General features: G+C 48.5%; 1 long non-coding RNA gene across 2 annotated transcripts; it reads right to left on the reverse strand.

Annotated features, from left to right (window-relative positions):
- Nucleotides 1-9140: 9140 nt before the first annotated feature.
- LOC120638093 lies at nucleotides 9141-23341 on the reverse strand. Of its 2 annotated transcripts, XR_005659579.1 has the most exons (6): nucleotides 23238-23341; nucleotides 20419-20519; nucleotides 20242-20301; nucleotides 19267-19357; nucleotides 13161-13351; nucleotides 9141-9409 (listed from the first exon to the last, which is right to left on the reverse strand). It is a non-coding gene; the product is annotated as an uncharacterized LOC120638093 (long non-coding RNA). The 2 variants fall into 2 exon arrangements; XR_005659580.1 differs by lacking the exon at nucleotides 9141-9409 and having other exon boundaries at nucleotides 13104-13351.
- Nucleotides 23342-23967: the final 626 nt, after the last annotated feature.

The following is a 23967-nucleotide window of genomic DNA, read 5'->3' on the forward strand; positions in this document are numbered from 1 at the left end:
CCACCAGAAAGGTGAGTATTCGGGTGTACAAAGGGGGTTTCGTAATGGAATTTTTATCATCGGGTGAAGAAGAGAAATATCGGGGATTTGCTTTTCCAGACCTGCAAATTAGAGGCATGGATCTGACCCTCAAATAGACTAGAGACCATCAACTATTGCACCAATGAGAGGAATTCCATTCCATTTCATTTAGCACACAAGCTCGAGCAGGCTTTGAGGGAAGGGGAAATTTCTGCCCACCCAGATTGAATTTGACTCATCTGAGCTGCCTTGTAACATTTAAGCTGAGTCTAGTCTGATTCTCCACTTTCAGCTCAAATTAATCAGTAGGTGACTTATTAGTTAAAAAAATATTTGTAGGTTGCCTTGACATTTGGTTAATATTGTTTTCCATATCAGTATAGTTGTTAGTCAAGACAAGGGAGTGGATCTGGAGCCATTTAAGTGGCTTTAGAGGAGCTTGTCCTCCAAACAGTGCCATCATTCACCTTGATGTTCCTTGGTGGAGAAGAACTTTATCTGCCTTCTGCTTATCCAGAACAGAGAGCCAGGCCCGAGTCTCTGCTGGGGCCTGAGTGCCTTGGGGTGGAGGTGAGCACTGGTGGAACTTCAGCCCGGAGACCACCCTGGGGGGTGGCAGGAGTGGATTGGGAAGCTGCCTTAATGCCGGGAGGGCGATGAGCCCAGACTGTGGTCCGAACACCCTGAGTGACTCTGAGTGAACCCGCTGGACTCTCAGCTCCTCCAGGGCAGGGATCATGTTTACGAACTCTTTTGACTTGCGCTTTCTCTAGTGTTCACTACAGAACTCTTCACCCTAGAAGCCCTCAGTGAATATCACTGATTGGTTTACTGATTGATCAGTTGTTTCTGGGAAATGTCTAGATGAGTGGAACCCACCCAAGGCTAGCCAGCTCTGCCTTGTCTGCAGGAATATGGGCAAGCCAGAGAGGGACAGCAGGGGTGGAGAGGAGGGCTGGGAGATGGGGGCCAGAGGCTGTTTGGTGGCACCCTGTTGCCTTGGCAAGTTCTGGTGCAAGGCTCATGCTCAGGAGGGCTGAACGTCGGCTGCGGAGGGCGGAGGTGTTGAGGGAACCTCAGGAGGGGAAAGAGCAGAGTTCTGACTCTAACCCTAAACCCGATTTAGGCAGAGATACTGTCTTGGCCACCCCCGAGATGGCAGGTTCTCTTTGTGCACCTTTACCTAGGCAGAAGGGGGCAGGAGAGAGAGAGTAGGGCTATCTGAAGGGGACAGGAAGAGGGCAGAAGGGAGATGAATTTGCTCCCTGAGCCATCAGAAGGAGATCTTAACCTCAGTCCTTACCTTTGATGAGCAGGGAAAACAGAGATCAGGACAGTTTTGAAGGTATCTGACTCCTTCAAGAGGCTGGATTTACCAAAAAGCCCTGTATCTTCCAAGACCTGGGGTTTATAGAGTGTCCCAGATTAACTCAGGAGGTATAGGGGCTACAGCCGAGGGCACTGATTCAAGATTTCCGGCATCGAGGCGCATAGAGACTACAAGTCCCATAATGGCATGGGACCTATACCTAGCACAGACCGAGCATGCTCCAGTCCGGGCCTGGATGACCAAGCAAGAACAGGTTACAAAAGCAGCTGGAGCGGTCAGAGAAAGCTGGCTGACCAGTTTAGCAGGACGCCCCAATTCCAGGACACCTGGCTAGTTTTCTAAAACTGCCCAGAACAACTGGGACTGTCCCCACTAAATTGGGAGCAGGGTCAGACTTCTGCTAGTTGTCTGGACTGCAGAGAAAGGTATGTGCCTCTCTGGCCCCTCAAGACCTAGTACTGGGCTGTGCTGATGAGATTGGGTGGGCTAGGATCTGGCGGCTTGAGCCGGGAACAGGCCGGCATGGGCCTGCTTTCAGGGCTGTTTTGGATGCTCAGATGTCATGAGGTTTTGCTTTTACAAAGCCAAAACGGATTCCAACTGGTGTAGCCTTTAAGTTTTTTCTTTCCTCTCCGGCATTCCCATAGAGCCCTGCATCTCCGACGGAAACCACAATGGAATCCTGCACTTCCACTCTGCACTGTCTCTCAGCCACAAGCATTCGGGCAGCCAAGCCTCCCAGCGGTCCCCTCTGGAGGCTGAAGCTGGAGGACATCCGTCCCCCTCAGCCCCCCCGCCCCACCTCTAGCTGAAGCACAGCTTTGGCATGCCTCTTCCGCCACCCTTTCCTGGGAACCTCACTTTTTGGAGCATCCCAGCTTGGCCATACCAAGAGAGGCAACAGCATCTGGGCTGTGGACTCCAAGCAGCTTGACTGGGGTTTAACTGTGATGCTGAATTCACCTCATGCAGGAGTCTGGGGCTCTGTTTACAACATGTGTCATATCCTTTCTCAGTGCCCCCGCCCCCAGCTGCCCTCCTCCCAACTCCTCTCCCCCCACCTAACCCCCGCCTTCCCTCCACAACCTCCTGGCCAAATAAACAGATTTCTCTCTAAGTGAAGGGGCTGGGGAAGCCGACAATTACTGTCCCTGATTTCACTGAGGAAACTTTACAGCGGACAGACGCACTGAAAAATCTTCCTCTGCCCTCCCACTCCTCCAAGAGAGCGAAAAAATCCATCAAATTAACACATCAATGAGTTGATTGTAATCTCCAGAGCCCGGTGTAGCACTTTCTAGCCTCTGAGACGGGCCCGGCATGATTTATCAATGCAAACCTAATAGCATCAATATGAATCTAACTAAAAATCAATATTTCATTACCAAATTGTTAGTGAGAATGAAGAAAAATTGCCGGAGTCGGAGTGTTCTCCAGGGTAGGAGCATCTGGAGTTCAATGTGACAAGATGAGTGATGTGTGACTTGGGGCCCGGGAAGGACGATGGGAGGACAGGGGCCAGCCCGCGCCGTGGCCCGAGCCTCCTGGAGAAATCGCCCTGCGCTTCTCTCCTTCGTTTTTTTTTTTTTTCCTTCAGCCTCCTCGGAGCAGGCAAAGGAAGAAATGGTGGGAGGAGGGGAGCAGAAACCACGACCGTTTACTATCAGGGATGCCAAGAGACACTAGAGACTCAGGCTTCAGTGCCGGAGAGGCACTACCCCAATCCTGCCCCTCGACCCGCCCAGCCTGGGACTCTGATTCTGACAGTGGCGCCGGGATAGTGGGAGGAACTGGAGACCCCATCATCCAACACCTCTCACTCTCCCCTTCTCCATCCCTGACTCTGCCTCCAGTGACCCAGGACAGCTCATCCCACACCCCTGACTCTCCTCCAGGGACCCAGCACAGACCACCCCACACCCTCGACTCCCCCCTCTCCATCCCTGACAGTAAGAGCTGCTCAAACAGTGGGCCGTGAGGTCCTCCCCCTGGGGCGGGAGTGATGCAGACTGGCTGACGCTTTCAGTGACTCAGATCCAGGGCTATATCGACCTGGCGTGGATCTGGTCTCAGAGGCCTTGACTGTGTGAGAGAGGCAGAGATGTTGAGGGTCCCCCGAGATGAGTCTGGGACCCCAGTCACTGGGCTGCTCTGTGACCACCTAACCTCTTCGGGGCTCAGTTGTCCTAATCAGTCGATTAAACAGTGGTCATTATTGAGCACCCACGGTGTGCGGAGAACTGTACTAAGCCCTGGGACAGTACAGTCAATGTAAAAGATTTTGGTTTTTATTCCCCTAGCACTTAGTACAGGGTGTTGCACCAGAGGGTGCTCAATGATTACCATTTGCTGGAGCTGCTGCTACTACTACTGTCAGTGGAATTTTTTGAGTGCTTACTATGTGCAGAGCACTGTATTAAGTGCTTGGGAAATTGAAATAGAACACGGTTGATCAATGAAATCCCTGCCCATAAGGCTTTTACAGTTCAAAGGGGGAGACAGACATTAAAATAGATTAGGGATAGGGGAAATGGCACTATAGATTGAGAAAAGAGCAAGGTACAAGAATATGTGCATAAATGCTGAGGGGCTGAAGATGGGGGGAATGCCAGGTGTTTAAAGCCTACAGATTCTTTAGACCGGGAAACTTGGTGCAGGCAGAGAATGTGTCTACCAGCATTACTGTGGTGTGCTATCTCAAGCTCTCAGTGCAGTGCTCTGCCACAGTAAGAACTTGATAAATACCATTGATTGCCCGATCTAAGGAAGAGGCAACGCTCATGGAGTAGGAGAAATGAGGGCTTAGTCGGGGAAGACCTCTTATTACTGGAAGGCTGGGTTTGCAGCAATGACTGTCTAGATGGGTGTCTGCTGCTCTGCCTCTACTGGAAACCCATTTTCTCAAAAGACCCATTACGTCCAAGCCTGCTAGAGGCATATAGGATCCGGGCCAGGGCTGGGGGTGGGGCTGGGACAGGGGCCAGCCCCAGGGCCAGGACCAGAATTGGGAAGGTGGGGAGGCATGCTGCACACCTTTAGTCTGGCAACAAGCTCCAGAGACAACTTGGGCATTTAGCTGGGAGGAGACTCAGATGACAGAGCCCAGGACTATCTGTCTAAACTCAGCTTCTATATCTCACCCATCTATTTCTTTACCAGCACTTAGTGCAGTGCTTTGCACATATTAGCCTGCTGTGTGACCTTGGGCAAGTCACTCAACTTATCCTAGCCTGATTAATTTGAATCTACCCCTAAGCCCCGTTCTAAGCATTAGGGTAGATACAAATTAGTCAGTCACTACTGCAAACCCAGCCTTCTGGGAGGGTCTCAGAAATACCCACAGATCTTGGCTTCCTTTCCTTTGTGTTCTTCCAGCTTCAGCTAGCCACCACAGGGAGAATCCCTCTTGCCCAGGAGGCGGGGTTCAGGGGGCCAGTTACTTGTGCTTCATGGCTCCAAGTCCCTGTGCCATCAGACTCTAGACCCCCCGGGAATCAGCACACTGACCAGCTCTGAAGTCTTGGTGCCGGAAAGGTCATTTGTTAGTCCAGACTGGGCTGGAAGTGGGGAGGAGTCTGAGCTCTCCTCTTCTCCCCAAGTGCAGAGCACGATTTTAGCTGCCGATTATCACACTACTACTCTGAATTGTTGAATTCCTAGTTTACCGTCCTTCATCATTCCCTCTTCTTGTTCTGCGAGCAGTCATTTCTGAGAGGACGTGGGGTTGCAGTAGAACCTCAGGCTGTGGAAAACCACATTCCAGTAGCCGTGATTTGATGGAAATGAATGGGTCAAAGGGGAAGTGGTCTGAAGATACCACTGGGACTGACATTTTCCAATACATGTCTCTGTATGACTGTCCTGTCCACCGCTGGGAGAACACAGCACTCCTGGCCACTCATTGTAGTTTTACTGTATTAAACGTGGTCGAGTTGCATGTGCACATGCGTGCACATGCCTATGTGCAAACACACACCCATATACACAGAGTCCTGCACAGCTCAGCACAGTCAGGCTGAAGCTGGGGCCTGGAAATAGTGCAGCACCACTCTTCGATCAACACCCCTCTTAGGCACACAATCTTTTCCTCTCTCCCCACATCCACTGGTGGTGTTGTGTGGATTATGTGTGTGTGTGTGTGTGTGTGTGTATTTTTAAATAGTACTTATGCACTTCTTTTGTGTCAGGCACTGTACTAGGGTCTGGGGGTAGATACAAGCTTATTAGGTTGGATTGGATACAGTCCATGCCCCACATGGGGCTCACAGTCTTAATCCCCATTGGACAGATGAGATAACTGAGGCACAGAGAGGTGAAGTGATTTGCCCAAGGTGGCACAACAGACAAGTGGAAGAGGCAGGATTAGAACCCAGGTCCTTCTGACTCCCAGGCCTGTGCTCTACCCACTAGGCTACACTGCTTCCCACACTGTTGTGTCCTATCAGAATGGACTCATTTTGGGATGAATATTCCCTAACTCTTCCAGGTTGTATCAACATCATGCGATGAAAAAGCATGTTCTAGCAGGATTGTCTTTCTGTAATTATATTTTCCCACTAAAACAAGGGGCCCTTGGTGGGACATACTGTGTCTGATCTGACTTTCCTGTGTTTGCCCCCAGTGTATAGCACAGTGCTTGGCACCTAATAAGCATGTAATAAATCTCAGCCCCAGTGAATTAACTCAGAAGCCCAAAGGTTGGCACAAGATTCTCTGAGCTTGGTCCCATGCCATGCTGCTCTCTGGATTGGCAATGAAGCAGTGGTATAGAATTAATCTCAGGGGGCGAAAAATGAACTGATGGCATACGGATAATTAATCTTCGTTTGAAATGAGATTTTCTTTGCTTCTCCCATTTTCCAGCGCCAAAATGGAGGCTCTTTGTCTGAAGTGGAGGTGGAGGAAGATGTGTACTTTGAATGTCTAAATGTTAGCTCCATCCTACTTGCATCCCTAGCCCCTCAGCTCCTGCAGCATCAGTGGCCCCCTCTTTGAACTCCTGCCCCATCAGAATCCTTTCTCATTGTGTCTGCTTCAGGCTTGGTGGGAGGGTCCTGAGCTCACCCCAGTATCTGTGCAGCCATCCAATTGCCCGGGGACAGCAGGGAAGGAAATGCTGATTGGACCTGGGCCTCCTGCATTTCTGTACTGTTGCTTTCCCAGATTCCCCCCACCCATTTCTCATTTCTGTCCTGAAGAGCTGAGACTCTTCCCTGCCCCTTGGCCTAAACTCACTTAGTCCTCTCCTCCCCGTAGTATGTCCTTGAGAGGAGGTGGTGTGGCCTACTGGAGAAAGCATGGGGCTTGGAGTTGGGAGCCAGTCACTGAAGCTCTCTGGGCCCCAATTTTCCCATCCACTTAACTTTTCTGGGCCTTAGTTTCTTTATCAATAAAAAGGAGACTAAATGTATAAGGCTCCCACTTAGACTGGGAGACCCATGTGGGACAGGGACTATGCCTAACCTGATTACTTTGCATCTACCCCAGTGCTAGTGCAGTGCTTGGCACAGAGTAACAAATACAATAATAATAGCAACTATAATAATAATAATGATAATAATAATCATTATTATCAGCCACAAAGAGAAGCTGGGAAGAGAAAGCACCATAACTGATGTTATGGGTGAATTGATCTAGGGGGGACTGGGTTTCCCTAGATATTTAAATTATCAGAGCAACACCGTTCCTTTAATTTCTTCCTGTGCCAGTAGCTCACAGGTAATAGTGATGGTGGCATTCACTTCGCGACTCTCAGTTCATCAGTGCTCATCATCTTGGTGAGTGGTTATGAATCACCAGGATAGCGGGTATTGGAGCTGTGACAGAGGCATGGTGCCATCCCTAACAATCCATCCATCAATCAATTAATTGTATTTACTGAGTGAGCACTCACTCTCAAGCACCGCATGAAGCGCATGGGAGAGTACAATATAACAGAGTTGGTAGACATGTTTCCTGCCCTCAAGGAGCTTACATTCTAGAAGAGGAGATAGACATGAGTAGAAATAAATTATAGATATGGACATAAGTGCTGTGGGACTGAGGGAGGGATGAATAAAGGATGCAAATTCAAGTGCAGGATTGTAGAACAAATAGGTGCAGAGGGAAGCCTCCAAAATTGAGGGGACCAATAGGAACCCATCACTTAGCTGTGGTGACAAACTTGGCTTCCAAGCCCAACCAGGGAAAACTCACCTTTTGCTTAATAAATAAATTACATAGGCAATGTAGTCTACATAATTTGTGTCTGGGTGGATTTGGATGATATATAATGTATGGTCCAAGTCATTTTTTTATTAAGACTAACTATGTGGAGGATAGATGGGGAATTTTGAAGTCAAAAGTCTCCACCGTGCCTAAGTGTCATTGAGCCAGCAGCACTGAGCCTTATAGGGCGGCGCATGAGGTTACATGTCGGCACCGGAAAACTTGGGGAGCCTGGGCTTCTGCTGTGACAATGTTCCCATGTCTTTATAAACTTTGAGGTTTCTTCATTTAGGGGGAGGAAGTGGGGGGTTGGCAGGGAGGGGGAAGAGAAATAAGAGGAGGAGGGTGAAGAGGGGAAGTAGAAGGAGGAGAAAGAACAAGAGTAAGAGGTGGAAGGAGGAGGAAGAGGAAACAAGCTGGAGCTTCCTCAGGAGTGGCTTGTGAAGGGGAGGGGGGAAATGCAATTGTTATTTAAAATCTGAGGTGGGACATACTGGTATGGTGAGGTATGGCCTGTGGGTTATTTATCTGGTTTCTGGTTCCCACGAAGAGTCCAGAGGCAGCAGCTGAACCTGATCCTGGCTGCAGGGGAAAGTAAGACCCGGAGTAGGAAATCCCTGGGGTGAGTGACCCCATCCTTCTTGACTCTAGGCTGTGAGCCCAATGTGGGCAGGGATTGTCTCTCTTTATTGCTGTACTGTACTTTCCAAGTGCTTAGTACAGTGCTCTGCACACAGTAAGTGCTCAATAAATATGACTGAATGAATGAATCCCTCTGGAGGAGGCACTGACAACAGCTGACCAGTCACCAGGCACCAGATTTGATTGGTGATTTGTTCCTCAGTCATTGAAGCTGTGGGTATAAGGTAAGCCTTCAGAAAACCTGCTATTGTACATGCCTACACACAGACACACAGACACATACACATGCACACTCATACAGATGCCCTCACTCATGCACTCACATATGCATATATGCATGCTCCTTCACCTTCACACATGCATTCTCTTCGCTGTCCAGTGACGACCTGGGTGAGTGGAGGGGAGCAGAGAGAGAGAGAGAGATCTAAAGTAAAGTGTATCAACGCTGTCCCCTACATTGGACAATGGCTCTAGAGCTGGTTTAGATCCCACACTGCAAGCAGGGGAGGCTGAGGCCAACATGCAGTTCATACTGCCCACAGGGCCCATGCCTGCAACTGGCTATCAGATGCTCTGACGCTGGCATCAGGGTAATGGGTGGCTGTGAGCTATCCACATTCTCCTGCAGGATCTCCCTCACCTGGGACTGGGCTCAGTCGGGCTGAGTCGGGGAAGTATGAGGCCATGGTCTACCACAACTGGCCAGCCCTCCTGACTCTGGGCAGGGTGAGTCTTTGGCCCCAGGAGCTCAGCCAGCTGTGGCTGTGGCTGTGTGAGGAGGCGTCCTCCCTGATGGATGGGAATCAGGCCCTTGAGTCTCTTTGTCACGGATCTGCCCTCCCTGCCCCCATCCAGCTGCCCCAGAAGTCTGCATGCCCCACCCTGCATGCCCTCTCCCCGTGGCCTGGCCCCCAGCTCTGAGTCTGCCCAGCTAGCTGGGCTGACAGATAAAGAACTCTGCTGAGCTAGAAGGCCCTTGTGGTACCAGAGATAAATTCATTCATTTCACTCAACCTGGGGCTGTGGCTGGACGAGCACCATCCCCCACATGCCACCTTGGGGACCTTGGAGTTCGGAACTCACTTCAGAGTGGATCCAGATGTGGTCTCTGAATGTGTGGTCATGGAGACAACTGCCCTGCGCACACTCCAATCTCCACCATCCTTGCCGCCAGCGCCTCTGACGAGGCAATTCATACGCTGGCTTCACCTGGAGTAATAAAGCAAACCGCTTTAGTTATTATTTCCTAATCTCATTTTTAGATGCCCCTCCTTGTCTAGCCCCAGGAGGAGCCCTAATTTTTATATTAAAAAGCATTTGTCCTTCCTGTGCTGGGTTGTGCTGGTGGTTCCCTTTTGACGCAGCAGTGACCGTCAGCAGAGAGTAGCCAAATTCCCAGGAGAATAGAGACTTTAGGGAATGGAGCTGACAGGATTGCCAGAAGGGACTTCTGCCTCGGGATTGACCAGAATGGAAGGAGGATGACCCTGGCCAATACACTCTCCACTGGCTCCCACCCATACCCACTCCGGGGGTGGGGGGACCTGGTGGGATGTTTCCCTTCCTAGTGATGTCACTGCTCCTGTGGCTTCTGGCTCCCAGGACTCTGCTTAGTCCCCCTGTTCTTTTTTATCCCAATGCTCCTGCTGCTCTCTGTGTGCCCCCAGCTTCTTCTACTCCTGCTTTTCCCCTTGCTCCCTTGCTTCCAGTGCTTGGGAGAGGACAGTAAAAGTGAAAATGAGTCCTGCCCTCAGGGAACTTAAAGCCCGAAAGGAGAGGCAGACTGACACACATCATATAATAATAATAGAATTTGTTAAGTGGTTACTATGTTTCTGGTACTGTACTAAGCACTGAGGTGGATATAAGAAAATCAGGTTGGACACAGTCCCTGTCTCAGGTGGCGCTCATAGTCTCAATCCCCATTTTACAGATGAGGTAACTGAGGCACAGAGAAGTGAAGTGACTTGCCCAAGGTCATACAGCTGAGAAGTAGCAGAGCCAGGATTAAAACCCATGCACTTTTGACTCCCGGGATCATGCTCTATTCACTACCCCATGGCCCGGGAGCAGAAGAGTCCTATCTTCTTTAATAGTGTTGGTATTTGTTAAGTGCTTACTATGTGCAGAGCACTGTTCTAAGCACTGGGGTAGATACAGGGGAATCAGGTTGTCCCACGTGAGGCTCACAGTTAATCCCCATTTTACAGATGAGGTAACTGAGGCACAGAGAAGCTAAGTGACTTGCCCACAGTCACACAGCTAAGAAGTGGCAGAGGCGGAATTTGAACCCATGACCTCTGACTCCCAAGCCCGGGGTCTTTCCACTGTGCCACGCTGCTTCTCTATAATGATAATAATGTTGATATTTGCTCCTTTGATACAGTCTGCCTGCTGCATTTCCTGGGCAAGCTTGTGGTATTGTCTGCTCAGTTTCCTTTGGAAAGGTAAGTCTGCTCTGGCTGTCTCTGTCTGGGCTGATCTAGGTAAGTCGATGGTACTGTCTGCACAGTTTCACAGGCAACTGTAACTGGGCTGGGCTCCTTCCCTTTCCAGCCTGAAGGGAACAATCGAGAGGCAGCTCAGAGCTGGGAGCAAGCAGATAGGCAGCAGGCAGACACATAAACAGGCAGGCAGGTAGACGGGCAGACAAGCTCATTGTGAGCAGGGATTGTATCTGTTTATGGTTATATTGTGCTCTCTCAAGCACTTGGTACAATGCTTTGCACACAGTACGCCCTCAGTAAATATGACTGACTGACAGGCAGATAGGCAGGCAGATAGGCAGGGGGAGGCAGAAAGACAATAATAATAATTATTATGGTATTTGCTAAGCACTTACTATGTTCAGCAGGGACTATACTGTGCACTGAGGTGGATACAAACAAATCGGGTTGGACACGGTCCCTGCCCCACAAAGGGCTCACGGTCTCAATCCTCATTTTACAGATGAGGAAACTGAGGCACAGAGAAGTGAAGTGACTTGCCTAAGGTCGCACACAGTGGCGGAGGTGGGACTTGAACCCATGACCTTCTGACTCCCAGGCCCCTTCTCTATCCACCATGCCATGCTGCTTCTAGCTATCCCCTTGTTGCTTCTCACTGTGCCATGCTGCTTCTCTCAGATAGGCAGGTGACTGTTTAAACAGAGAGACAGGGAGCCAGGCAGGGAGATAGGCCAGCAGGCAGGCAAGCAGACAGACAAGCAGACAGGCAGGCAGACAGACAAGTAGACAGACAGGCAGGTAGGTAGGTAGGCAGAAAGGCAGGGACTTAGGAAGGCAGGTCGACAAGTAGGCACATAGGCAGTCACACAGGCAGACAGACAGATAGGCAGGGAGGAGAGAGAGCAGGAAAATGGGAAACACATTAAGCAGGAAACTTTGTTAGCCCTCAAGCCCCACGCTGTTGTGTATAATTATTAGCTGCAAAATAGCCCAGCTTGAGCATTATTATTGCACATTAAAGAACATTCACTTCTAATTATGGAACGGGAAGGAGCTTTCACAGCTCACCTACAGGAGCCTTAACTCCAATCTGGTAAGAAAATATTTTTTAAATCTCTCCATTAAAGATCTGCAAATATGTGACTTTCCTTGCCTCCTCTCAGATCCTTTGTCTTTTTTTCCTGACGCATTGAGTTACATCTTAAAGTTTCCTTTTAATTAAAAGCACCGAGAAGCTGGAAGAGGGAAGATGGGTGATGGGGAGAAAGGCTGCAGTGTTTGTCTGAGCAAATGGATGTCTGGTGACTGAGTGATCGATGTAGAATGGGGGTCAATCTCTCCCCACCGTGTGCAGCTGACACTCTGGCCTGGTCTGGCTTCTCTTGATGGGCATGGGCTAGTCACAGTGTAGAATACAGTCTTCTAGCCACTGTTACATTTTTCCAGCTCTGGGGAAAGGTACCCAGGCACTGATCAGACACACTCCTGACTCCCAGGGTCTCTGGTCTAAGAGGAGTTGGGGAGGGCCCATGTAGGGAAAGAAGTCACGGGGCAAATATAATCAAAAACAGACATCCGGTAGCCATTACCATCATCACCAATGGTATTTGAGTGCTTACTATGTGCAGAGCACTGTATTACACACTTGGGAGAGTCCTCTAGACTGTAAGCCAATTGTGGGCAGGGAATGTGCTTATTGTTATACTGTACTCTCCCAAATGCTTAATACAGTGCTCTGCACAGAGTAAGTGCTCAATAAATACCATTGATGATCATGATGACTACTGGATGCCTGTTTTTGATTACATTTGCCAGAGCTGGTTGGGAAATTAACTGGATCTAGACCAGAGCTGGACAGGAACCGAGCACCAGACATGACCTGGACAGGAGCCGGGCTGGACTGGACGCCAGCCCAGAGTGGGTGCCTCCAGCTGTAAGGGTCCCAGAATGGACCATATTCTGGCTTGGCCTATAGTGTTGGGGTGAGTGGTGTGGACTCTGTTTCAGACGCAGCATTAATCCAGTTCACCATGGGGTTAAGGTGACAGACCCTACAAGGTCAGAGCCAGGAGCTGCGGCCTCCAGCTCCAAGGCCAGCGGCTCAGTGGGTGGCAGGGGGCACGGAGGGTGCAGAGACTGCTGCCCCAGGGCAGCCAGTGACCGAGCTCCCTGTGGAAAGAACATCAGCCAGGACAGCCTGGACCGTCTTGGGGCCCTGAATTGTATCTGGACACCAGGCCTGGCAGGTCTGGGACTGGATGGCAGGTTTGGGTGACGGACAGTTCTCGACTCCGGGACCTGCCCGGCTTCCTTGTCTGTCAGGAGCAGTTAGGTCCTGGTCTCTGCCTTGGAACCCTCCCAGAGCTGCCCCTGACAGCCCTGGCCCAAAACCCAGAGGACTGAGAGGAGAGATGTCGCCTCAACCTGGAGACCTCAAGCTGACAGAAGACAGAGACTTAGCATTCCTGGGATTTAATGGAGGGTGTGGTTCAAACAGAATCGAGCACGCCTACCGGATGTCACTTAGCCTCATTCAAGCTTGGAGTCCAAGAAACTGCGCTTCATCTCTGTTTCCATTTTTCAGTGAGGAAGAATTCTAAATGTGGAATATTACAGAACATTGCAACCTCCAGAATTTCTTCAGAAGAATATTTCCCAAAGAGCCATCCAGTTTGGGTCTGGCCAAACAACTTGAAGTGACTAACTGCAAAATAGAAAAAACAGAAAAGAAAACACTTCAGATTTGTGCTAGGAATGGGAGAGAAGAAGGTATACTTCCGAAACCGATCGAGTTAAGTGGTTTTGAACCTCCCAGCCCAAGCCTGCCTCCTCTCCAATTGCTTGGGTTACCATTTCTGCCACTCGGGAGTGCTGATTTTTAAGCATTTTTTCTCATCTCGTCTGAAAGGACCAGCTAAAAGCTGCCCTTGCACAGTGCCAGGAGTGAAACCTTTGATCTTTATCCTTCAAGAGATTGTCAAAAGGCACACAAAGGCCAGAATCTGGCTTTGATGGAGTTTAATGTTTTCTGGAAAATGGAGCTGTGTGAGAAGCACGTTTCTGCTTTAGCCGGTGGAGTTGTTCTGGGAGGTTTTCCAAGTCCTCTGCAAGTGAGGGTGGGGTGGAGTGTCGGGTGTAGAGCATGATTCTTTGTGTCTACTGTGTGCAGAATGCTATGCTGGGTGCCTACTGTGTGTAGAGCTCCGTGCTGGGTGTCTACTACATGCAGGACACCATGCTGGGTGCCTACTGTGTGCAGAATCCTGTACTGAGTGCCTATTGTACTTGGAGCACTGTACTGGGTGACTACTGTGTGCAAAGTGCTTTGCTGCGTACCTACTGGGTGCAGAGAACTGTGCTGGATGCCTTCTGTGTGCACTGTATTGTGCAGAGCCCTTGAGAGAGAGCAATAAAAGTATAAGATGCAGGTCCTGTCCTTGGGGAGTTTAGTCTGTGGAGCTATTGCTGGTAGGTTCCAGGCATGAAATACAAAGCCAAATTTCCTCCAAGTCACCTTAACCATTCATCTGGTGATGCCTGCCTGCAGGTGAGAAAATTCAAATCTGTCTAGGGTAGCTAATGGTACAATCAAATAAATATCTTAATTCCAATTATAAAAATCGTCCATGACTGTGGCAGCCCTAGAAAATTATTCAAATATATTTTGGAGTGCTACAACTGCAAGCCCTGCAATCAGAATTAAGCCATCGTTCCTGAACACATGAGACGTTAAGTAGCTACAGTACATAAACATGATCAGCTTCGGGATATTCAGTATAATTAAAACTACAGAAGTTAATGCATCAAAGAATATCTTTGTTATTGTAATGAAGAGAGATTCCAAGAAACCAAACCATGGGCTCTCAGTTCCCCCTGGACACCTCATCTTCCACTGCTCTTTGGGTGATTTGGAAGAATCCATGAGGGGGTCTGATGGGAGATGGATTGTCTGATAACTATGTTTTGTCTTGTCATTTTCATAGTTATTGAGCACTCACTATACTGTATCCTTAGTAAGGTTATGGTTTTACTCTCTTCCACTTATTTACTTGTTTGGGTTTATTCACTTTGTTCGCATTCTGTCATTCTTCCTGCATTGATGTCCGCTCCATTAGATCATAAGCTCCTTGAGGATAAGGCCACGGTGCCGTCTAATTCCATTGTGGAGGACACAGCGTCACCCCTCTACCCCTGATGTCTGAGCATCGCTCACCAGGTGACCAGTCACCTGGCTAACTTTCCTTGGGCAGCTCCACCCCTTGCTATGTGATCCTGGGCAACTCACTTAACTTCCCTGTGCCTCAGTTACCTTATCTGTGAAATGGGGATTAAGACTGTGAGCCCCATGTGGGATGGGGACTGTGTCCAACCTGATTAGCTTGTATCTACCTCGGTGCTTAGTATAGTGTTTGGCACCTCATAAGCATTTAACACATACCATTGAAAAAAAAAGCAGAACAGTGCTACCCAATATAGCGCTCTGCACACAGTAGGTGCTTAGTGCAGTGTTCAGGACGTATAATGCCAGGAGAAGTGGAGGCGATGGTGGTCACGTCCAAGTTTTCCCGAAGCCATGGTTCAGCAGGGAGGCGTCATCTGGAAGAAGTCAGAGGAAGAGCCATCCCTGTTGAAGGGACCAGAATCCCAGGTCTGGACCCGGCTGAGAGGTTGCAAGAATATCAGATCCCTTTCCAGTGACCCAGAGAAGGCTTAATTCACCAATAATGCCTTGGGGGCTTCAGTCTGGTGGAGGTAGTGGGGAACTGCCAAACAGTTGACTGCCTCTCCTGATTTACTGGGTGCAACCTGGCCCGGCGTCCAGCAAGTTGCCCCAGTGTCTCTGCTTTGGTCATTACGGAGGTCCAGAACCTGTTTCTTCAATTCGGCCAGTGATTTTGACCACATTTGAGCTTGGAATGAATTTCAGGAAGTGCTTTTTGACAGTCGCAATAATTTTGCCATCTGCATGACCGCAAACGTTCGTGCAGGAGTGGGCTAGATCGGTCTCTTGGGTATCCTCCGAGTCCTCACTCTGAATGGTGCCGCCACGATGGGGACAGCCGTGTGCTTTGAGAGCTTAGAGAGGGGTTGGAGTGTTCTAATGTTCTGGGCTGTAAACCATTTACAAGAGGTATTTTCTGCAAGCCTGAGTTGAAGGAGTGGAATGGAGCACCACTAATTATATTGATCGAATTGATCTAATTTGATTTCAGCGAGACAGAATGTTGTTCCCGTTACTTATCAATATTCAGCTTATGTAACCCCCTTTGTACCTAACTATCCCCCAATGACTCTTCACTGCTGATTCTCCCCTCTCCATCCCTGACTTAGCCCCAGTGACCCAGCACGGACATCCCAACACCTAGAAATGGGCAGCATGGTTCATCAACAGCAAGACCACCTAGTCAATCAATAATAATAATAATACTACTACTAATAATTATGGCATTTGTTAAGCACTTCCTATGTGCCAAGCACTGTTCTAAGTGCTGGGGTGGACACAGGGTAATCAGGTTGTCCCATGTGGGGCTCACACTTTTAATCCCCATTTTACAGATGAGGTAGCTGAGGCACGGAGAAGTTAAGTGACCTGCCCAAGGTCACACAGCAGACAAGTGGTGGAGGCAGGATTAGAACCCAAGTCCTCTGACTCCTAAGCCCATGCTCTTTCCACTGAACCATGATCAATCTGTGGTTTTTATTGAGTACTTACTGTGTGCAGAGCACTGTACCAAATGCTTGGGAGAGTAATAATATTGGTATTTGTTAAGCGCTTACTATGTGCCGAGCACTGTTCTAAGCGCAGGGGTAGATACAGGGTCATCAGGTTGTCCCACATGGGGCTCACAGTCTTCATCTCCATTTTACAGATGAGGGAACTGAGGTACAGAGAAATTAAGTGACTTGCCCAAGGTCACACAGCTGACAAGTGGCGGAGGGGGGATTAGAACCTGTGGCCTCTGACTCCCGAGCCCGGGCTCTTTCCATTGAGCCACGCTGCTTCATTACAGTTTAATGAAGAGTACAGTTTAACAGAGCTGGTAGACACATTCACTGCCTACCAGGAACTTACAGTCTAGAAGAGGAGACAGATATTAAAATAAATCTCCGGTATGGCACTGAAGGTGCAGTAAATACCAAGCAACAGATTGTCCCAACTGTGGTGTGACAGCTGAGCCTTTCAGGAGACACTAATAACAATAAATTAATATATAGTGGATTTAGAGGAAAATTGATTTTCATCGATGAAGATGAAAGAACGAATCATTGTCTGTTGTGGGACAGAAATGTATGCCTGTCTGTCTGTCCATCTATCACCCTTATTAGGTTGTGATCTCCTGAAAGATTAGGGACTGCATCTTTTATTTTGGTCGTTACTTCCCAAGCACCTAGGACAATGCTCTGCCCACAGTAAGCACCCAGTATGGTGCTCTGCTCACATCAGGCCCTCAGTACAGAGCTCTGCATGCCATAAGCTCTCAATACAGTGCTCTGCCCATGATAGGCACTCAGCAGGCTCTCAGAAAACAGTAGGCACTCAATACAGTACTCTGCACACAGTAGGAGGCCAGTCAATGCTACTGCTGATGGATTTTAGCCCTATGGTTGTCTCTGAGTTATAGAGGCCCCTCTTTCCCTTCCTTGGCTGTGGTGAGATTTAGAAATCTCTCTTTTTTTTTCGGCAGAAAGCATGTAAGTACTTAGCGGGCTCTCTCTTGTCGGTATAAAAAGAACATTGTCCATGACAGCAGCAAAACTATTGAGGAAGCTGCGCTGGGCTTTTGGGAAGCTCTTTGATCACTATGACTCTCCCTTCAGGAATATCAGGGTTTGTTCCTTTCTCAGACCTGCCGACCCACACAATTACTTCCCCAAGTCCTCCCCCCCACCCCAGCCATCCCCCACCCCTTGAGCCCCCATCCCTGAACTCCTCTGTTCTGGAAGGGACAGCTGGGTCTGGTCTTTCCTATGTTAGTGGAATTTTAATTCTTCTAGTCTGTTGACTGGAGTGAGGAAAAATTCACGGCTCCCATTTGCCTCTATTCCTCTCCCCTCAAGCTGGAGGATCCAGATGTTTCCAGGGTGTTTTTTCCTCCTAAGTCCTCCCCACTCCCAGCCACCCAAACTTCAGGACTCTCTCACTAATGATCACCCTGTAAAATGCTTTCCAAACAGCATGGACTCTAAAAGAGAATCAAACAGTTTGGGGGCTGCACACCCATCTCTCACCCCCACTTCCTACTTTTAAAAAAAATTGTTTTTTGTTAAGTGCTTACTATGTGCCAGGCACTGTACTATACACTGAGGTAGATACAAATTAATCAGATTAACACAGTCCCTGTCCCACAGAGGGCTCACAGTCTTAATCTCCATTTTACAGATGAGGTAACTGAGGCACAGAGTAGTTAAATGACTTGCCTAAGGTCACACAACAGACAAACGGTGGAGCCAGGATTAGAACCCAGGTCCTCTGACTCCCAGACCTCAGTTCTACCCACTAGGACATGCTGCTTCTGTGCCTGGAATGCAGGTCTGTCTGGTCTCTCCTCTTCTTCCTTCTCCTTCTCCTCCTCCCAATCCTTCTCCTGATCTTCTCCCTCCTTCTTCTATGGGTCCTGCTAACAGTGGAATGGGACTCTCTTGATTCCATGCAAATGGTGCCTTTTCCCTTCTCATTTTCTCCTCGTTCCTACTCTTCCTCCCAACCCTGTTTTCCCCACCAACTCCTGCCCCACTTCTGTCATTCCTGTCTATTCCCTCCAGTACCCCTTTCCCCCGTGCCCCCACCATACCCTGGGCTCGTGGGGAGTTTGAATGACAAAGATTCTGGAATTGCAGGTTTTCTCCTCCTCCACATGCCCATCCACCAGACCCACTGTGTGCACTTGGAATCCGTAGGGGAGATTGATATATAATTACAGACGGCTTCTACACAGCCCCCTCCAAGGGCCTGGAGCTCCAAGAACCCAGCAGGGCTGGGGTAGGAAGCAGAAGAGAAAAGGGAAATCTGAATAGAAACCTTTTCCATTCTACCTTTAGACTGGGATTTCCCCATCCTTCCCACTGGGTTGTTTTTTCTTTGGAGCAAAAAGGAAGGAGTCTGTCTTACCCCCCTAACCCAGTCACTATTCACATCCTAATGTGCCTGGATTATGCTACAGACATTCATTCAGTAGTATTCACTGGGCACCAGCTATGTGCAGGGCACTGTACTGGGTGCCTATTGTGTGCATGTAGTAAGTATGCAATAAATATCAGTTATGATGATGAGGATTATGTACAGTGTGGTAATGGACGTCTGCTGCGTAGAGAACATTGTTTTTGGCATCTACTGTATGCAGAGCTCTGAACTGTGTGCCTACTGTAGGCAGAGCACTATACTGGGCTCCCACTGTGTGCAGAGCATTGTACTGGGCTCCATTTGTGTATTGAGCACTGTGCAAAGCACTTGGGAACATATAACAAAGTTAGAAGTGGTCCTTGCCTTTGAGGATCTTAAAATCTAATGGGGGAGACAGACAAAAGAAAAAATGTAGATTCAATTCATAACAACACAAATATTGCCAAGTGAAATAAGTGAATAATTGATTGGATGAGAGAGTGTGTAAATCCACCTACCTATGAGCACTCAGGGGGCTGTTGGATGACATGACCAGGGTAGCAGAAATTTGCAGAAGAAGGGATTCTGCAGGAGGGACTGTCAGGAGTCCTGAAAGGTGAAGAGAGCTGAGGTCTGCCTACCGTGAATTAGGGTGAGGGAGGCTCCAAACATGGGGAAGGGTGAGCAGAGTGGGCTAGACATAGGACAGTCTGTTATATTGTACTCTCCCAAGTACTTAGTACAGTGCTCTGCACCCAGTAAATACAACTGATTGACTGATTGACAGTCTGGCACAAGATACTGAACCTGGAATTCTGGAGTGGGGAGGCTTTAGTAGGGTAACCTAGCAGTCACCACCCTAAGGCCTTTTGGGGAGGGGAGCAGGCCGGCTTCCATTCAGACAAGATGCAGTCAAGAACCTCCACCACCATGTGGGTCCAATGATGATCAATCAGGGGTATTTACTGAGTGCTTACTATGTGCAGAGCATTGTACTAAGCGCTTGGGAGAGTACAATACAAAAGACTTCACAGACCATTTCCCTGCCCATGATGAGCTTACAGTATAGAGATGAGCTTACAGTCAAGATGAGAGAAAGACCTCTCAGACTGTAGTAGTGGGATTGGTAGTCACAGTGGTAACTGTATTTATTAAGTTCTTACTGTTTCCAGAGCACTGTACTAAGAATACAGAGTTAGAAATTAAAGATTTGTCAGTCAGGAATTAAACATTTGTCAGTCAGTCAATCGTATTTACTGAGTGCTTACTGTTCTAAGCACTTCGGAGAGTACACTATAACAATATAGCAGACATAACCCCTGCACACAATGAGCTTATAGTCTAGAGGGGGAGACACACTGGGGTTTTGAGGTTCTCTCTGTCTAGTTGGAGGGGCAGGAGAGACAGAGACAGAGGGCAGAGGGAGGGAGAGGGTAGGAAAGAGGTGGGGGGGAAAGAAGGGGTGGGGCAGAGAACATGTGCTGGGCTCTCACCTCCAGGCTGAGGGGTTCAGACCTTGTACTTAACAGTCAGCACATCTCTTTTGCTGAGAACTGGAAAGTAATTTATAAACATGAATGCATTAACCACAATTCCTTGTGTTTATACTCATGTTTTTTGTATCACTGAATTATGAAACAGGTTAATTTACAAAATGGAAAAACACTAACAATGTTTTCTTCTGAAATCACACTGTTGGTTCAGGGCTGAATGTCTATTTTCTTGATTTCCCCCAAATCCCCATGTTCCATCTCCAGCTTCTGATTCCTTCCTGTAAACCACCAAGAAAGACTCAATTACTCCCCAAACCCAAAACAGAATCTAAAAGACAACCTAAATTCCAGCCAACTCCAACTACTCCATCCCTCATTAGCACCAGAGCAAGACAGTCTTGACTTTCATCATACTTCTCTGAAATGCACCTCAGTATGACTCTGCTTTCAATCAGTCAATCAATGGAACTTTTTGAGTGCTGTGTGCAGAGCACTGTACTAAGTGTTTGGAAAAGTAATAATAATAATGTTGGTATTTGTTAAGCACTTACTATGTGCAGAGCACTGTTCTAAGCACTGGGGGAGGTACAGGGTCATCAGGTTGTCCCACGTGAGGCTCACAATTAATCCCCATTTTACAGATGAGGTAACTGAGACACAGAGAAGTTAAGTGACTTGCCCACAGTCACACAGCTGACAAGTGGCAGAGCTGGAATTCGAACTCATGACCTCTGACTCCCAAGCCCAGGCTCTTTCCACTACTATAACCAAGTTGGTAGACATGTTCCCTGTCCACAAGGAGCTCAACAGTCTAGAGGAGATGGAGCTTACAGTCTAAATTGAAGGCTTTCTCCCCACCACTCCTCGTGGATAGCTGCCAGAGTGGGCTGGAATGACACTGAATGCCAGCTGTCCATCCAGAGCATTTTCCTCCCCAGAGGTAGTGGCTCCCAACATCTCCATTTTCCAGGCAGAAAGACCGAGCCCTGGAAGTGAAGTGCCTGGAAGGACCTAGGGGTCAGGGATCTATCCTTTTGCCCTCCAAGCCAGTGAGAGGCTTCTTGCTGAACACTCTAGGCTCAAAGCTTGTTGTGGGCAGGGAAGGTGTCTATCAACTCTGTTACACTATATTTTCTCAAGCGCTTAGTACAGTGCTCTGCAGACAGTAAGTGCTCAATAAATACCATTGATTGATTGATTGACCACCAGTTCCTGAGAGTGTCCAGCCCAGATTCCCAGGGAATGGGCAGAAAAGGACGGGGAGGGCGTGGGCAGGGTGCTGTTTCTATGGGGCAAACCACAAAAGGAGGTGCTCCTTCCCTTCTGCAATTTCCCTGGGGGTTCCTGTCCTCTTTCCTTCTGCAGTTCTCCTGAGGGTCATGCTAGGGGAGTTCTGGTGCTCCTTCCCTTCCCCCTTAGAGCTGCATTTTGGCTGGGAAGCAGGAACCCAGACAAACTGGAGACCTGGAGTTCACTACAGTAGTCCCCCAGCTCAGGCAGAGACGATGTGGCTATAACGAGGCCCCCGTGACCTGGCCGGCACATAAACACAGATGGCACCTTCAGAGTCCTGGCCCAACCCCATCACTCAACACCAGACTGTAGTGGATCTGGACCCTCGCATTCATACTCACATACATGCCCACAGGTTCGCACCCACTTTATTTCAGAGAAGAAATAAATCCAGCTGGACTCTACCTGGGGAGCTTGCTCTGACGACTCACAGGGGTAGTGGAAGGGCACAGAGACCCAACTGTGACTAATTTGCTCATTACCAAATCAGACTCCTGATCTGCACTGATCTCAAGGGGCTTGCCCAGTTGAAAAGGAAAGAAAAATTAAGGGTAAAAATATTGAAAAACTAGTTTTGAGCCAGCCTAAAGTTGGCTGGAACATTCAAAAGTTTTTGGGTTTTTTTTCTGTGGGGCTCACCGGTCCCTGGTGCTGAACAGACGTACGTTACTGAATTGTTTCAACATATCCAAATAGCATGGAGAAGGACTTAATTGTTGGGCTAGAGGAAAGACCTAGGGTCTCCTGGGACTATTAGTGTCATTTAAAAGGCTAAATGTATCATAAAACCTGTCTTTAGCAGAATAAGACTGTACAGACCAACACAATTTTAGCTAATGTTTTCCCCATTTCTTGTTTCCAAAAAAAAAAAAAGTGGGCTGTAAAGTTCCAGCGGAGCACAGCATGGCTGGAAAGCTTTCAGTTCTGCAGATCACTCCGTGTCCTTTGGAAAGTTTAAAGAGGCTCTGTTTCAAGGGGTTTCCCGGTGGGTTTGGGAGGGATAAGCGGCTGACAGGCAGGGGCCTGCATCGGCCATTGGGATTTCTGGACAATGAGGCTGTAGTACACTCAGCTGTCATTTGACCCTGGCAGCAGGGGGGTCAGTGAGGGAACACTGGCCTGCTCCCTTGTTGTTTGGTTCTTCCAGGGTTCCCTTTCCTGTTGGGGGCTTTGGTGGGAGTTGGAGTTGGAGTTTGGAGAGGTTGCAGGGCCCAGTGCATAGAGCACAGGACTGGGGGGCAGGAGGCCTGGGTTCTAATCCCGGCCCTGCCATTTGTCTGCTGTGTGACCAAGGGCAAGTTTCCTGACTTCCCTGTACCTCAGTTTCCTCATCTGTAAAGTGAGGATTCATTATATGTTCCCCCTTCCCCTTAGACTGGGAGCCTCATGAGGGACAGTAACTGAGTCCAACCTGATTATCCTGTATCAACCCCAGCACTTAGTACAATGCTCAACACACAATAAGTGCTTAATAAATAGCACCATTTTTTAGTCAGTGTGTGTTATGCCCCCTGACTGGGGAGTAGACTTCTCTTTCAGAGGAGTAAACAGTGGGGGTCTTCCTCCAGCAGAAAAACGGGAGAGAAAAAAAGGTCTCGCCTGGCTTTAACATGGACCCAGAGACAAAGGGAGAATTCTCTCTTCTGAAGGAGTTCTGGGAATAATGGGGGGTAATCAAAAACAAACAGTGAATCAAAACTCACTAGCAGAAACAAATCTTTCTCTTTATCGGCCTCATCTTTTCACTGGGCTTGATGATCAAGGAACCTATTTCAAATAACTTCTGCTAACATAATTGTTATTTTATAAGTTTGGTTGCCATGGTAATGCATGATGTCACCTGCTATTACCATCACAATCGGTTACTTTTTTCATACCTAGTCCTCTAGGATCCAGGGGAAAAACGACATTGTTTCATTCTACTGGAAAGACTTGGAATCAGGATATAATTACCCATTTGTGGGAGCACCAGTGCTCTTCCTTTAACGGAAAAGTTTTAGATTGTCTCGCAACTGCTGCTATTGTCAAGCTTTTCTCATTAAACTATGCTTGAATGGAAACAATGGTGATTTCTCTATTGTTTGCTCTTCAGGCAGACCTGGATCCTCTGACTCTCACACATGCTCACACAATCGCTCTTGCGGAGGCTGAACACAGATCATGTACACATGCAGACTGTCCACACCATGCACACACCCAGATTGTATATACCGCATGCCCACATGGACTGTCCACATAGCATGCACACATGTAGGCTGTGCCCATTGCAAGCCTACAAAGATTGTCCACACTACATGTAAACTTGCAAACTGTCCACATTGTATGCAAGCACACACACACAAACACACATACAAACACACACTTTGTGCTGTTATATTTGCTATGTGCAACACCTGACCCTGCCTGGGGCTCACAATCACTGCAGTAAATGCC

Source organism: Ornithorhynchus anatinus, chromosome X2 (assembly GCF_004115215.2).
Source record: "Ornithorhynchus anatinus isolate Pmale09 chromosome X2, mOrnAna1.pri.v4, whole genome shotgun sequence".
Lineage (NCBI taxonomy): Eukaryota > Metazoa > Chordata > Mammalia > Monotremata > Ornithorhynchidae > Ornithorhynchus > Ornithorhynchus anatinus.